The sequence below is a fragment of the Ctenopharyngodon idella genome, chromosome 5, assembly GCF_019924925.1.
Source record: "Ctenopharyngodon idella isolate HZGC_01 chromosome 5, HZGC01, whole genome shotgun sequence".
In the NCBI taxonomy this organism is placed as follows: Eukaryota; Metazoa; Chordata; class Actinopteri; order Cypriniformes; family Xenocyprididae; genus Ctenopharyngodon; species Ctenopharyngodon idella.
This window is the reverse complement of record NC_067224.1, coordinates 4,447,558-4,463,663: the sequence shown is the minus strand read 5'-3', so window position 1 is coordinate 4,463,663 and position 16,106 is coordinate 4,447,558. Positions and strand designations below refer to the sequence as shown.

The 16,106-nt window shown below is 41.0% G+C and overlaps 1 protein-coding gene and 1 long non-coding RNA gene across 3 annotated transcripts in view; one reads left to right on the top strand and one right to left on the bottom strand.

Annotated features, from left to right (window-relative positions):
* mlxip (MLX interacting protein) overlaps positions 1-16,106 on the bottom strand; it is a 71,858-nt gene that overhangs the window by 17,535 nt on the left and 38,217 nt on the right. The window lies entirely within an intron of this gene.
* Positions 1,380-13,448, top strand: LOC127512465 (uncharacterized). Its single transcript, XR_007930206.1, has 2 exons — positions 1,380-3,628; positions 11,386-13,448. It is a non-coding gene; the product is annotated as an uncharacterized LOC127512465 (long non-coding RNA).

Below are 16,106 nucleotides of genomic sequence, written 5' to 3'. Positions count from 1 at the left end.
AATTTTGATGATTATAACTGACAACTAAGGAAAATCCCAAATTCAGTATCTCAGAAAATTAGAATATTACTTAAGACCAATACAAAGAAAGGATTTTTAGAAATCTTGGCCAACTGAAAAGTATGAACATGAAAAGTATGAGCATGTACAGCACTCAATACTTAGTTGGGGCTCCTTTTGCCTGAATTACTGCAGCAATGCGGCGTGGCATGGAGTCGATCAGTCTGTGGCACTGCTCAGGTGTTATAAGAGCCCAGGTTGCTCTGATAGTGGCCTTCAGCTCTTCTGCATTGTTGGGTCTGGCATATCGCATCTTCCTCTTCACAATACCCCATAGATTTTCTATGGGGTTAAGGTCAGGCGAGTTTGCTGGCCAATTAAGAACAGGGATACCATGGTCCTTAAACCAGGTACTGGTAGCTTTGGCACTGTGTGCAGGTGCCAAGTCCTGTTGGAAAATGAAATCTGCATCTCCATAAAGTTGGTCAGCAGCAGGAAGCATGAAGTGCTCTAAAACTTCCTGGTATACGGCTGCTTCCACCTTGGACCTCAGAAAACACAGTGGACCAACACCAGCAGATGACATGGCACCCCAAACAATCACTGACTGTGGAAACTTTACACTGGACCTCAAGCAACGTGGATTGTGTACCTCTCCTCTCTTCCTCCAGACTCTGGGACCCTGATTTCCAAAGGAAATGCAAAATTTACTTTCATCAGAGAACATAACTTTGGACCACTCAGCAGCAGTCCAGTCCTTTTTGTCTTTAGCCCAGGCGAGACACTTCTGACGCTGTCTGTTGTACAAGAGTGGCTTGACACAAGGAATGCGACAGCTGAAACCCATGTCTTGCATACATCTGTTCGTAGTGGTTCTTGAAGCACTGACTCCAGCTGCAGTCCACTCTTTGTGAATCTTCCCCACATTTATGAATGGGTTTTGTTTCACAATCCTCTCCAGGGTGCGGTTATCCCTATTGCTTGTACACTTTTTTCTACCACATCTTTTCCTTCCCTTCGCTTCTCTATTAATGTGCTTGGACACAGAGCTCTGTGAACAGCCAGCCTCTTTTGCAATGACCTTTTGTGTCTTGCCCTCCTTGTGCAAGGTGTCAATGGTCGTCTTTTGGACAACTGTCAAGTCAGCAGTCTTCCCCATGATTGTGTAGCCTACAGAACTAGACTGAGAGACCATTTAAAGGCCTTTGCAGGTGTTTTGAGTATCAGTCTGTGTGTAATGAATGAATATAATATACAAGTTTCACTTTTTGAATGGAATTAGTGAAATAAATCAACTTTTTGATGATATTCTAAATTATATGACCAGCACCTGTACATCACAATACAGGAAAAAAACGATCTTTTATTGCAATAAAACCTCATCACAAACTAGAGCTAAACCTCTATTAATTCTTAATGAGAAACTTTTTTACACAAATGAAAAATATAAATATCATATATTATAAGTAATGCAGTTTGAAGTTTTTTTCAAGCATTCTCTATGAGATATCTCTGTAAAGTTTAGTCCAAAGATGATAAAGGTATAGGCAAAAGGTCTCAAAATAAAAGTGTGGTTTATTAAACAAAGTAAACTCAGGTGATCCTATACAAAGAAATACAAATAGTGTGCAAAGCACAAACATTACTGGACAATGAACTGAAGGACTTACACCGGGTGAATGAACTCAATGACAAACGGATGCCACTAATTAATCAATAAACATGGTAACAATGAAGAGTGGGAAAATGGAACAAATGAAAACAGGTAACCAAGGAAATAAAAACTAAAAGTTCATGAAAAAAACAAAAACAAAAACTGTCATAGTAACTTGCTGGAGTGCCCGGGCTGGCCACTAGAGGGCACTCCTTCCCTGACTCTCCTTCCCTCCGTCATGAACTTCACCTCCCATAATCCTTTGTCTGGACTTATCATCATTGCATTCAGCTGTAACTTATTTCATTGTTAGCTTCTGTCTATTTAAACCATGCCATGTCTGTCATTTGTCATCAAGTTTTTGTAAGTTGTCACTCTGCATTTTCTGAGCACTCTCCCTGTTTTCTGGTTTCCTGTTTTTGGTGGATATTGTATGTTTTTTGACCTTTTGCCTGGCTTCTGACATTGATTCTGGATTTTCCTATTAAACTGCAATTAGATCTTTAACAAGTCTGAGAGCATTCCGTGAAAAAAACAGGCAGATCGTGACAAACACAAGATTTATTTATTTATTGTGTTTGATTTGGATCAGTTGTGAATTTGAGTGTTACGGCAGGCTTGTATACACAATATAAAAGAGGCAAAAAACAAATTATTTATTCAAACTCTGTTATTAAACAATCAAAATATAACTGACATCTAGGGAGAAAAAAAACAAGTGGTTACCTAATGTGCATATGCTCTAGGACTAAAAATAAGTAAGGAAAAGAAATAATAGAAATAATTTTGATACCCAAGTTCCAGAGTTTAGCAGCCCATAAATTTAAACATGGCGGAGGGGAGAACGATTGTTGCTGTGACTGCTATTCTTTATCAGTTTTTTCCACAACAGCTAGCCTACATCGCCTCGTCTTGTCGTCAAATTAGTGCATTTATAGGCTACATGAATAATCATTTGAAGTGTATTGTATGTTTTATACATAGTAAAAAACCTGTGTCTAGATCTGTATCTAGATAGCACAGTGAATGTTTATATGGTTGTCAATGAATGGAACACTAATATCTTTTTGGCTTTAATAAGATTTCAAAAAAATATGCAAGAATAAACATGGTGTCCTCCAAGCTGTGGGCTAGACATATATGGGATGCTTGATGAGACCTACAACACATCAAATAAAGCCCATCTTTCTAACATTTTGAGGAAAAAAGGTTTTAAGGTCATACACAAGCACACACTCATTGTCATGCATTATTGAATGTGCATTTCATATGAATCTATGACTGTTTGGTTCAGTCATTTAAAATTAAAGCACTTTGGTAACAAGGGGTTGATATCTTATGCTAAATCTCTGTTTATGATGTTTTATTAACAAAGTTCGGGAGGAACACGTTCAAATTGCCTAGCCAATCAGCAAGAAATAAGGGCTACAGTATATATATACTGTATATACATAGCCAACTCACTTACGTTCCTCGGCAGTTTTCTGCATCCCTCCACCACCCCGTCTCCTCATACTCAACTTTACTATCCAAATCAGAGATACGAGGGACTACTCTGGGTTCGAGCCAAATTTACGAGCTCGGAGCCCTCCCCTCGGACAGCACGCCAAATACGCATACCAGGGCTCTCAAGTGTCACGCATTGAATGTGACAGTCACTCATTTCAGTCTTTTGTCACGCACTCCCGCCACACATTGTATTTCTCATGCAGAAAAACTATCATATATTTAATATGCCGCAGCGCCCAAAATGTATCTGGCCGCGCCGCTCTCTCTATGGAACCGGGCAGGAATCAAGCGTGTCACCCTTTGAGAGGCTACACAATAGCCAATCAGAAAATAGCACTATTGTATCTGGGTAAGATTTAACGCAACAACCAATGAAAAAAAAGCATATCCTGGAATTGTTCACCATCATCCTCGTTCACCCACAGAGGAAGCCACTGGAGCTCCGAGCATCACTTTGAGCACAGAGTAAGTCATGATCTCGTGTTTTATGTTACAACAAATTCACAACTTGTTTGACACAAACAATGACAACTTGACTGCTGTTAGAGAATGTTTCCCAGATAATCAGCATCAGTTTTTCATGAGTGACTGTAACTTAGCCAACAGTTTTACAGCCTGTTCACTGACAACACCTGCTCAGAACAAGTAGTCTAGGCCTAGTTATATTTTCGTTGACTGACATTTTGTCACATTAAACATCTCTCTCTCCAAATAGGCTTAATAATTTTATTAGCACTAAATAAATTAAAGTGTATTGCATCATCGATGTTATAGGTCACTTTTAAAATCATGTCATATTTTATATCCTGGCCATGGATGCATTAATCATTGCATCTGTCTTTCAAAGATGTCAGGGGATTTTATATATTTTAAGGGATTTTATAGGACACATGATGTGACGTTGCCCCCTTGTGGTTAGGTGGGGGGAGTGGTAAACCAAGCACGGTAATAAAGTCATGCTGAGAGAGCACACGTTGGACATGTCTCTCTGTGTTTATTTAAGTTAGAGCCACTTAACTCTACATGGTGTCAGAAGACTTCAGTTTCTCAAGTCGGGTAAACATGAGATGTGGTTTTGCCGATTTAACTGGAGAGAACTCACGTTAACTTTAGTTAGTAAGTCTGAAGTTTAGCTAGCTTGCAAAACTAACGTGACTCGTAGTTAACGTTCGCGGCGGCCGAGAAGGAAAGAAAATGGAGTGATTCCAGATTCCCCCACCACCCAAGTTTGACTTCACAAAGCGAGAAGAGTGGCCCAAGTGGATTCGAAGGTTTGAGAGATTCCGAATTGCATCGAGTCTAGAGCTACAGCCGGATGAAAACCAGGTGAACACTTTAATCTATACTATGGGGGACGAGCCGGAAGATATCGTGACTTCACTTAATATTACGGAGGAGGAGGCAAGCGTGTACAACACCGTCAAAGAGAAGCTAGAGGGACATTTCGTGGTGAGGAGAAATGTTATTTTTGAGCAAGCCAAATTCAACCAGAGACACCAGGAACAAGGAGAGACTGTGGACAGTTTTATCACTGCACTCCACTGCTTGTCAGAGCACTGCGGCTATGGACAGCTGCACGACAAAATGGTCCATGACAGACTTGTTGTAGGCTTGCGCAATAAAAAGCTGTCGGAGCAACTGCAGCTGGACTCGGAGCTAGCGCTGGAGAGAGCGGTGACGAGCGAAAATGTGAAAAAACAATAGGATCTGTTGAAGAGTAACTTTAAGGCAGAGGCCACAGACGTGGACAGCACTCAAACAAAACACAAGTTTGACAAAGCCAAAGGAAGACAGCAGAAAATGCAGGCTGGAACAAATGATAAAAGCAGTTATCAGACACAGCCAGGTAACCAGACACGATGCATGTGGTGTGGTAGAACGCCAGCACACAGCAAAAATCAGTGCCCAGCTAGAGAAGTAGCATGTAACCGGTGTCAGAAAAAGGGTCACTATGCAAAAGTGTGCAGGTCAGGGGCTCTCAACGAAGTTAACACAGCAGAGTCAGATGAGGAGGAAACAGCTTTCCTAGGCACAGTCAGTTCAGATGGTGAACCATGGCTAATCAACCTTAAAGTGAATGGGCACACAGCTGTATTCAAAATAGATACTGGGGCAGACGTAACAGTGCTATCTGAAGATGTATTTCAGAGAGGGTAGTTTCCGGAGCTAGAGAGAGCAAATAAAGTGCTGCAGGGTCCAGGTCTGACGCCCATCACGGTGAAGGGGAAGTTCACAGCCACCATAGGAACAGACAGTAAAAGCACCACACAGGAAGTGTATGTAGTCCCGGGTCTGAAGTTTAGCCTACTGGGACGTCCAGCTATCCAGGCATTAGGGCTAGTGGCTAGAGTAGACACAGTGGCACTGGATTCAGTCGAAAGAGTCAAAGAGCAGTTCCCCACACAGTTCAAAGGGCTAGGCAAGATGGAGGGTGAATACAAGATAGAGCTTAAAGCAGACGCCAAACCATTCTCCATATCAACCCCACGACGAATCCCGCTGCCTCTCATGTCTAAAGTAAAAAAGAACTCATGCGCATGGAAGAGATGGGGGTGATCTCAAGGGTTGAACAACCCACAGACTGGTGCGCCGGTATGGTCACTGTCCCAAAGCCAGGCAAAGATGAGGTGCGCATCTGCGTGGATCTGACCAAACTGAACGAGTCAGTCAAGAGGGAGAGACATATGCTCCCGTCAGTCGAACACACACTTGGACAGCTAAAGGGCGCCAAAGTATTCTCAAAAATCGATGCAAACTCAGGGTTTTGGCAAATTCCCCTTGCCAAGGAGTCCGCTCTCCTCACAACGTTCCTCACTCCCTTTGGGAGGTTTTGCTTTAACCGCCTCTGCTTTGGCATATCCTCAGCACCTGAACACTACCAGAAGAGAATGTCTCAGATACTGGAGGGACTCGACGGCGTCCTGTGCCAAATGGACGACGTGCTCGTGTACGGAGACACACAGACCCAGCACGACACACGACTGCTTGTGGTGCTGGGGAGGCTGCAGGAGGCAGGCGTCATGCTGAGATGTGAGAAATGTGAATTCTCAAAAGGCCATGTCAAATTTCTCAGACAGATCATAGATGCAGCCGGCGTGAGAGCAGATCCTAACAAAGTGAGGGCAGTGACCGACATGGAGAAGCCTGAGGACGCAAGCGGAGTGAGACGATTCCTCGGGATGGTGAATCACCTGGGAGTACTTACCTCATCTGGCAGAAAAGACACAGCCACTCCGGGACCTGTTAAAGAAGCAAAACGTGTTTCAGTGGGGGCATGATCAACAAAGCGCATTCAACAGCATCAAAGAGGATCTGAGCACGCCACCAGGGCTGGCGCTCTACAACGCAAAAGCGGAGACGGTCGTCTCAGCTGACGCGTTATCGTTTGGACTGGGAGCTGTGCTACTCCAGAGACAGGAGGATGGCCACCTCAAGCCAGTCGCGTATAGCTCCAGAGCACTCACAGACACTGAGAAAAGGTACGCACAGATTGAGAAAGAGGCTTTGGCAATCACATGGGCGTGCAAGCGTTTCTCAGACTTCCTGGTGGGCATCACATTCCACGTTGAAACGGACCACAAGCCTCTGGTTCCGTTACTAGGCTCCAGGAGCCTGTATGAGCTCCCGCCACGCTTTCAGAGGGCAGCCGGAGCAGGAAGAGGAAGTCAACCTGTAAACAATAGACAATAGACAGAGCTTACCTACTGTACGCACATGTTGAGGAGAACGGCTTATTACTGAAAGGATGTAGACTGGTTATTCCCAAGCTGCTACAGACAGACATCCTTCAGAAACTGCACGCAGGACACCAAGGTATAGAAAAGTGTTGTGAAAGAGCCAAGCAATCTGTCTGGTGGCCGGGACTGTGTACACAGCTTCAGAAAGTGGTCGAGGGCTGCGACACATGTGCAAAAGAAAGAATCAACCCCAAAAGCCACTGCTGCCTACAGAATTCCCTGATGGACCATGGGCAAAGGTGGGTGCTGACTTGTTTCAGTGGAACGTTAACCAGTATCTATTGGTGGTAGACTACTTTTCCCGTTTCATTGAGGTAGCTAAACTCACATCTACAACCTCATTAGCAGTAGTGGAAGTCTATCTTCGCCAGGCATGGCATACCGTCCGAGGTCATGACAGATAATGGACCCCAGGTCTCGTCTGAATGCTTCATTCAGTTCGCAACACAGTCGGGGTTTACACACACACAACGTCCAGCCCCAGATATGCTCAGAGCAATGGAGAGGCAGAGCGAGCTGTGCGGACAGTTAAAGGCCTCCTCCAGAAAGAAAAAGACCCATATCTGGCACTCATGGCTTACAGAGCCACACCACTCGCCAACGGGTACAGTCCAGCACAGCTGTCAATGGGCCAGCAGCTCAGAACAACAGTTCCGGTCACTGTGTCATCTCTCAACCCAGGCTGGACTGACATAACCAAACTCAATGAGGAGGAACAGAAAAAGAGACTGAGATTGAGCTGGAACTTCAACAAAAGACACAGGGCTCAACATCTCACAAGACTGACACCAGGCGACCACGTCTCGGTAAAGGACACAAAGGAGAAGGGGACAGTGATAAGACAGGCGGAAGCACCAAGGTCATACCTCATTGACACTCCCAGAGGGAACCTGCGCCGAAACCGAAACCACCTCATCTCTACTCCAGTGGCGCCAGCAGCGCAGACCATCCTACCAGAGCCAGAGCAATTTACTGGTCAGCCAGTGAGGTCAGATTATGCAGAGCAGGGCCCAGTTCAACCATGCAGTCCTGAGCCTCTGGCACGTTACCCTGCAAGAGAGAGACGACCTCCAGGGTACCTGAAGGACTTTGTGGCTAAATAGCGGGTACCCCTGGTGAGACTGAGTGATTTCTACGGGGCAGAATAAACCCCCACACTCAGTAGAAGGATTGGGCAGTCTACCCCACCTTCTTAGTTCAGATTTTCAGTTAATGTTCATTTGCTTATTGTTCTTAAGATACCATTTGATTTACAGTTCTACAGGAATATTTGAGAAAAAGACAATGGGTTATGTTGCCTTATGCATAGTGCAGCAGTTTGAATTGGGAACAGTTAACTTTTGATGTAGTCTGTTACAGTACAGAGGGGTTAGTTTAATCTTAAGTTATACAGGTGCTGGTCATATAATTAGAATATCATCAAAAAGTTGATTTATTTCACTAATTCTATTCAAAAAGTGAAACTTATATATTATATTCATTCATTACACACAGACTGATATATTTCAAATGTTTATTTCTTAGTATCTCAGAAAATTAGAATATTACTTAAGACCAATACAAAGAAAGGATTTTTAGAAATCTTGGCCAACTAAAAAGTATGAACATGAAAAGTATGAGCATGTACAGCACTCAATACTTAGTTGGGGCTCCTTTTGCCTGAATTACTGCAGCAATGCGGCGTGGCATGGAGTCGATCAGTCTGTGGCACTGCTCAGGTGTTTTAAGAGCCCAGGTTGCTCTGATAGTGGCCTTCAGCTCTTCTGCATTGTTGGGTCTGGCATATCGCATCTTCCTCTTCACAATACCCCATAGATTTTCTATGGGGTTAAGGTCAGGCAAGTTTGCTGGTCAATTAAGAACAGGGATACCATGGTCCTTAAACCAGGTACTGGTAGCTTTGGCACTGTGTGCAGGTGCCAAGTCCTGTTGGAAAATGAAATCTGCATCTCCATAAAGTTGGTCAGCAGCAGGAAGCATGAAGTGCTCTAAAACTTCCTGGTATACGGCTGCGTTGACCTTGCACCTCAGAAAACACAGTGAACCAACACCAGCAGATGACATGGTATCCCAAACCATCACTGACCTGTGGAAACTTTACACTGGACCTCAAGCAACGTGGATTGTGTGCCTCTCCTCTCTTCCTCCAGACTCTGGGACCCTGATTTCCAAAGGAAATGCAAAATTTACTTTCATCAGAGAACATAACTTTGGACCACTCAGCAGCAGTCCAGTCCTTTTTGTCTTTAGCCCAGGCGAGACGCTTGTCTGTTGTTCAAGAGTGGCTTGACACAAGGAATGCGACAGCTGAAACCCATGTCTTGCATACGTCTGTGCGTAGTGGTTCTTGAAGCACTGACTCCAGCTGCAGTCCACTCTTTGTGAATCTCCCCCACATTTTTGAATGGGTTTTGTTTCACAATCCTCTCCAGGGTGCGGTTATCCCTATTGCTTGTACAGTTTTTTCTACCACATCTTTTCCTTCCCTTCGCCTCTCTATTAATGTGCTTGGACACAGAGCTCTGAACAGCCAGCCTCTTTTGCAATGAACTTTTGTGTCTTGCCCTCCTTGTGCAAGGTGTCAATGGGCGTCTTTTGGACAACTGTCAAGTCAGCAGTCTTCCCCATGATTGTGTAGCCTACAGAACTAGACTGAGAGACCATTTAAAGGCCTTTGCAGGTGTTTTGAGTTAATTAGCTGATTAGAGTGTGGCACCAGGTGTCTTCAATATTGAACCTTTTCACAATATTCTAATTTTCTGAGATACTGAATTTGGGATTTTCCTTAGTTGTCAGTTATAATCATCAAAATTAAAAGAAATAAACATTTGAAATATATCAGTCTGTGTGTAATGAATGAATATAATATACAAGTTTCACTTTTTGAATGGAATTGGTGAAATAAATTAACTTTTTGATGATATTCTAATTATATGACCAGTACCTGTATATCAGTACAACTGATCTTAGAAAGGGGGATGTAGTGTTAAGGGATTTTATAGGACACATGATGTGAAGTTGCCCCCTTGTGGTTAGATGGGGGGAGTGGTAAACCAAGCACGGTATTAAATTCATGCTGAGAGAGCACACGTTGGACATGTCTCTCTGTGTTTATTTGTTAAGTTAGAGCCACTTAACTCTACAAAAAGTACCAGGAGCAGCCACCTACAAGAGCTCTTTTAATAATGAATGGACCTCTAAATGGCCATTTATTACTGTAGGAAGCACCAGCTCCTATTATTTGTTAAATTGTGTTCCATTGTTGTGTTTGGGTGGGGGGTTGGAGATGTCACTCTTGCCTGTCTTCAAAACTTGAGAGCCCTGCGCATACGTTTTATTCTATCTGATTATTTGTAAGTGTGAACTCGTGAAATTGAAGTTTTGAGTGAATGATGGTTTGTTGGTTCAGAAGTAGTGAAGTTACAATTAGGTTCTTTTGGGTTGAGTGAAGAATGATGAACTTCAGCTATGTTATCCCAAGAGATGATAGAGTCCACTGGAACTGGAAGACTGGAACCAAGGGTTGTTGTGGCTCCTTGGCAAACAAAGATATCTGAACTGCACTGAGGCTAAGATAGTGGCCTTTAACTTCTTTAGAGGTCACACCTCCCGAAGATGGCTTGACCAATGCAAAGATGTAATTTTGAGCAGGAAAGTGGACTGGCAGATTTGTGTCCCATTGAACTGTGATTAATGTGGCAAATGTGGTGAACAACAGTTAAGATGGCATTCCAGAAACCAATTTATGACATGGCCCCTCTCTAAAGCTGGGCATACACTGTGCGAGTTTGAGACGAATTCTGACTCGTGCGACTCTTTTTTTGAGTCAGCCCGATTTTCATCTTTGTCATGCGTCGTTTGTCGCGCAGTGCTCGTGCAGTGTACATGGTGAAACAAGAGGGGATAAACCTCTCCCGACCGGCAATCGGATGGTCGGATGAATTTCTGGCATATCAGAAATTTTGGTCGCCCCTCCTGAGGATATCGTACAGTTGAAGCAGATCTACGAACTGACTGCCCTAAACTTTGTGTTTTTTCCCCTCACCGCGCCTGCGCAAAAACAGAAATTAAACCATCTCATTAATGCAACCAGAAAAAAAAAAAAAAAAAAAAACGAAAAGAGGGAGATCTTTAAGTTCTGTAGCCATCAAACTAGCTGCAATTTAGAAAAATGTTGCTTACCTCCAGTTCCTTAAATGACATAATTCGCATTTTGTATAGCCTATCTATTGGGCGATCTTTGGTCTCATGAATCTATAATTTGTTCCCTGGCAAATCGTTTTGGCTGAAGGCAAAGTGACGTTTCATAACTTATATAGGCCTATATTTAGGCTATTTTTACCGTTGTAGCCTACTAAAGTGCTAATTTTCTACCTTTGACTGAATTGTTTGCTTTATTTCTTATTGTATATATTCTTATACCTTTTATACTTTTATAATGGCTATTACTGATCATTAAAACTGACATTGATCTTTCACCTATAGAGAACATCTGGTGCCTCATTAAACGAAAAATACGTCAAAGATGACCATGAACTCTTCAGCAGCTGGAAACCTATAGGCCTAAAAGGCAAGAATGGGACCAAGTTTCAACACCAAAACTCCAGAAACTCATAACCTCGATGCCCAGACGTCTTCAAACTGTTTTGAATAGAAGAGGAGATGCTACACCATGGTAAACATGCCCCCGTACCAACTATTTTGAGACCTGTATCAGGCATCTAGTTTGAAATTAGCTCATTTAGTGGATACAATTGTAAAATTTCTCAGTTTAAACATTTGTGTTATCTATGTTCTATTGTGGATAAAATATTGGCTCATGTGATTTGAAAGCCTTTTCGTTTTCATTTTCTTCAAATTTAAAAAACGTCCCAACATTTCCAGAATTAGGGTTGTATTCAACACACCCTAGACTGTTACGGCCCAGAGTGTTCTTTGTATATTTGTCCACTAGGTGGAGTTGTTCCGTGGTTTTGCCTCTCTTTCAGAGCAAGCATCAGGTACAGGTGTGGAGTGTTACCTGTGATTGGCGATTGGGTTTAAAAGAACAAGATTCAGAGAGCAGTGGGTTTTCTGGACTGGGCTGCCATTCATCTTCCCTCTCCAGTCCTGGACTGTTTTCTTTTTGTTTCTTTCTTTCTTTATACTTATACTTAATTTTTGTATTATTTGATTTATTCTTGATTAAATGTTATTTATTAAACTTAGTCTTCTGTGTGGCCTCCCCTTTTTGGTAATGTTACTTCACCCAGAGCCAGGTGGTTGTAACAAAGACAAAGGATCAAACATTCCCAAAAGTTTCCCAAAAGTATAGCTTCTTACCGGCTCACTCACTCCTGACGGTGTGATATCTTCACGCTTTAAAAGACAATGGAGAGAAGGAAGAAATTCTGATGTGAACATGAGGATGCGGAGCTAGAATTCTTCAAAGGACCCTTTAATTTTGTGCCAGGCTGCAGTCTTTCCATCAAAAGCTGTCTTTTCCCTTTTTTATCTCTCTTGTTGAAAAGCATCAATAAAAAGAGTTAAACTAAAGCAATCACTGTACGGCAGAACAGATAAATTAACCCTTAGTCCACCCAAAAAATGAAAATTCTGTCATTAATCACTCTTGAAAGTGGTAGTTGCGTAGACTGTCAATGGAGGTACAGAAAGCTCCCAGATTTCATTACAAAGATCTTCATTTGTGTTCTGAAGATGAACGAAAGTCTTATGGGTTTGGAATGACATTTTTGGGCAAACTAACCCTTTAAAGTTTAGAGCTTAGTTGACAAATTCACCAGTCAATACATTTTCCCTTTAACATCTCAAATTTATTACAATTAAAGCTGCAAGTAGCGATGAAAGGACCTCAGCAAACCTCACACAACAGAAACAGAACATTAAACACTAACAGATCTGTCACTTATTACAATCCAGTATGACTTTATTTCTTTCATTCAAAGCTTCTTATTAAGAATTAACTGAGGTTTAGATGTTTTTGTTTTATTGAAAATAATAAAGTTTCAAATCACTGTTATGGGGGTAAGCATTTGCTTTAGTTGAGCTCTTGACCCTTGACTTTTTAACTTTAATTATTCTCTGGCTGTTGTAACTGTTTCTAAAGCACATTTGTTATAGCAAAAGTTGTGAGAAGAAAAACTGATCAGGTGGTCATGGTTACTTATTGATGATTCAGTCATCATGTAGGAGCCTGATTCAATGATCTCACCCTGATCTCTGAGGACATTATTTAGACTTAATTTCACATTATACTATCCCTAGAATACCACTGCATAAAATGTTGTCTTGCTTTAATACTTTGAACGTTTAAGTCATTTTGCAGAAATTATTTGGAAAGGATCATGTAGACTCACACAGACACAGATTCAGCATATGAACCTCAACAATGGTGACAACATTTTCAGCTCAACTCTGAACATCACAAAACAAGCTACTTCAGTCACAAAAAAAAAAAAAAAAAAAAGCTTTTTTGTTGATTGTCACCATTGTTGAGGTTCATAATTGATGTTTTTGTGAGTCTAAAAGACAAAGCTGAAAACACTAGATTCTATATAATCAAAAAAACTCAGAATACCAGATTTTTTTTATCTGACAATTTCATATCACAGTGCTGCTGTAAAGCTGCAAAACTAACAGCTAATATATTTAGAGATCAGATTCTGGATAAGATCGGTGAATCAGGCTACCTCATGATGACTGAATCATCAATAAATAATCAACTTCATCTGACCAGAATTTCTCTTGCAGCTTTCGCTATAGCAACTGTGCTTCAGAAACGCACAGTTACAAAAGTCAGAGAAAAACAGATGCTGAAAAGTCAAGGATCAAGAGCCCAACTAAAGCAAACACTGATCTATTATTTTCAATAAAACATCAACATCTAAAAGTTTTGTATGAAAGAAATAGTCAAACTGGACTGTAATAAGTGAAGATGCTGAGATCTAGGCAGATCTGTTCTGTTGTGGCCAGTCATGTGACAGTGTTTTCAGCTTATTTAAATAATGCAATTTTACTTTAATTGTATGTTTTTTGTTTGGCAGCCATTGCTGCCAGTCATTTGACCGTTTTATCATCTACCTGTTTTGTTATTGTATTAATTACAGATTATTTTTGAAATTTCACATACATTTGTATGTAATTTAAAGGATTAGTCCACTTTTAAATAAAATTTTCCTGATAATTTACTCAGCCCCATGTCATCCAAGATGTTCATGTCTTTCTTTCTTCAGTCGAAAAGAAATTAAGGTTTTTGAGGAAAACTTTCCAGGATTATTCCCCTTATAGTAGGCTTCAATGGCCTCCAAACGGTTGAAGGTCAAAATTATAGTTTCAGTGCAGCTTCAAAGGACTTTAAACGATACCAGACGAGGAATAAGGGTCTTATCTAGCGAAACGATCGGTCATTTTCGAAAAAAATACAACTGTATATGTTTTATATAAACAGATGATCGCCTTGCGCGTGCTTCCGCTTTCCGCATTCTTCAAAACGCTTACGCTGTATGTCCTACGCCTTCCCTATTCAACTTACGGAACAAACGCAGCGTCAGTTACATTTTTTCCGTAAGTAGAATAGGGAAGGCGTAGGACATACAGCGTAAACTTTTTGGAGAATACGGAAATGCGGTTTTGGTGGAAGCACTTAGAAGGCGAACATTTGTTTATATAAAGTATATACATTTACATTTTTTTTTTTTTTTCGAAAATGACCGATCGTTTCGCTAGATAACACCCTTATTCCTCGTCTGGTATCGTTTAAAGCCCTTTGAAGCTGCACTGAAACTATAATTTTGACCTTCAACCGTTTGGAGGCCATTGAAGTCCACTATAAGGAGAAAAATCCTGGAATGTTTTCATCAAAAACCTTAATTTCTTTTTGACTGAAGAAAGAAAGACATGAACATCTTGGATGACATGGGGGTGAGTAAATTATCAGGAAAAGTTTATTTGAAAGTGGACTAATCCTTTAAGAAAACAGAAAAATACTGTATAAAAATACAGTAATTTTTCTGTATAAAAATGTGAATTACTGTCATTAGTTTTTATTCCTTCTGTGCAGAGTTATAAACAGAAGGTCTTACTTAATTACACATTAGCATGGGACAAGAAAGTGGGCTGCCTACACAAAACCTGCATGGGCCTGTTTAGGTTTGGCCCTAGCCCACTGTGCCCGCAAAAATCCAGCATGGGCCAGCGTATGGATTAGTTCACTTTGAAATGAAAATTAGCCCAAGCTTTACTCATCCTCAAGCCATCCTAGGTGTATATGACTTTCTTCTTTCTGATAAACATAATCGCAGAAATATTAATAAATATCCTGACGCATCTGAGCTTTATAATGGCAGTGATAGGGAACAATGAGTATGGAGCTGAAGAAAGTCCTTCCATCCACATCCATTCATCATAAATGTACTTCACACAGCTCCGGGGGGTTAAGTGACAAGACTTTTGTCTAAGCAAAGTCTGACCTTTCTGTCCTAATTAAATAATTAAAAATCAAGGCATGATAGGATTTTATTTTGGTAAAATAAGCATAATCTAGAGGCCTTTGCCTTTCATATAAGCCACTTCTGATTCCAAATGATAAACTAGAAGTCAAGTTATTATTTGATGTTCCTACAACTTGGATAGGCGACAAGACTTTTGTCAGGGTGTGTACTCCACATGGCTCCGGGGGTTAATAAAGGCCTTCTGAAGCGAAGCGAAGCGAAGCGACACCATCGGTGCTCAGACCCTAATAATAGTTATTTAAAATTTTAATGAGAAAGCATATTGTTTCTGTTCTTATTTTTTGTTAATGTGATTACAGAATAAGCCTAATAAAGCTATAAATGAAGTAGTAAGACAATGAGTGACCTTGTAAAAATCTTGTGTCAGCAAAGGGACTGCAAAATTCTCCACTTTAAAAAAAGGTCTTCCCCGATTATACTCAGATCAAGATAACACATTCAGAAGGGAAATCCCTAATTCTGTCACTATGTGCAGTTATGTGTATCAATGCGCACAGGAATGATAAAAAGATATCAATGCAATAGACTTCCTGTTGCATTAAGCTAAAGTAATAATACTTTAGAAAGAAAGAATAAAAGAAAGTGTGTTACAATTAAATCTTAACAGGTCCTCTTACACTGTAAAAAATATATATATTTTTTTAAAGTTAGATAAGATTATTGGAGTGTTTTAAAAGAAAATACTATTCAGTCTTT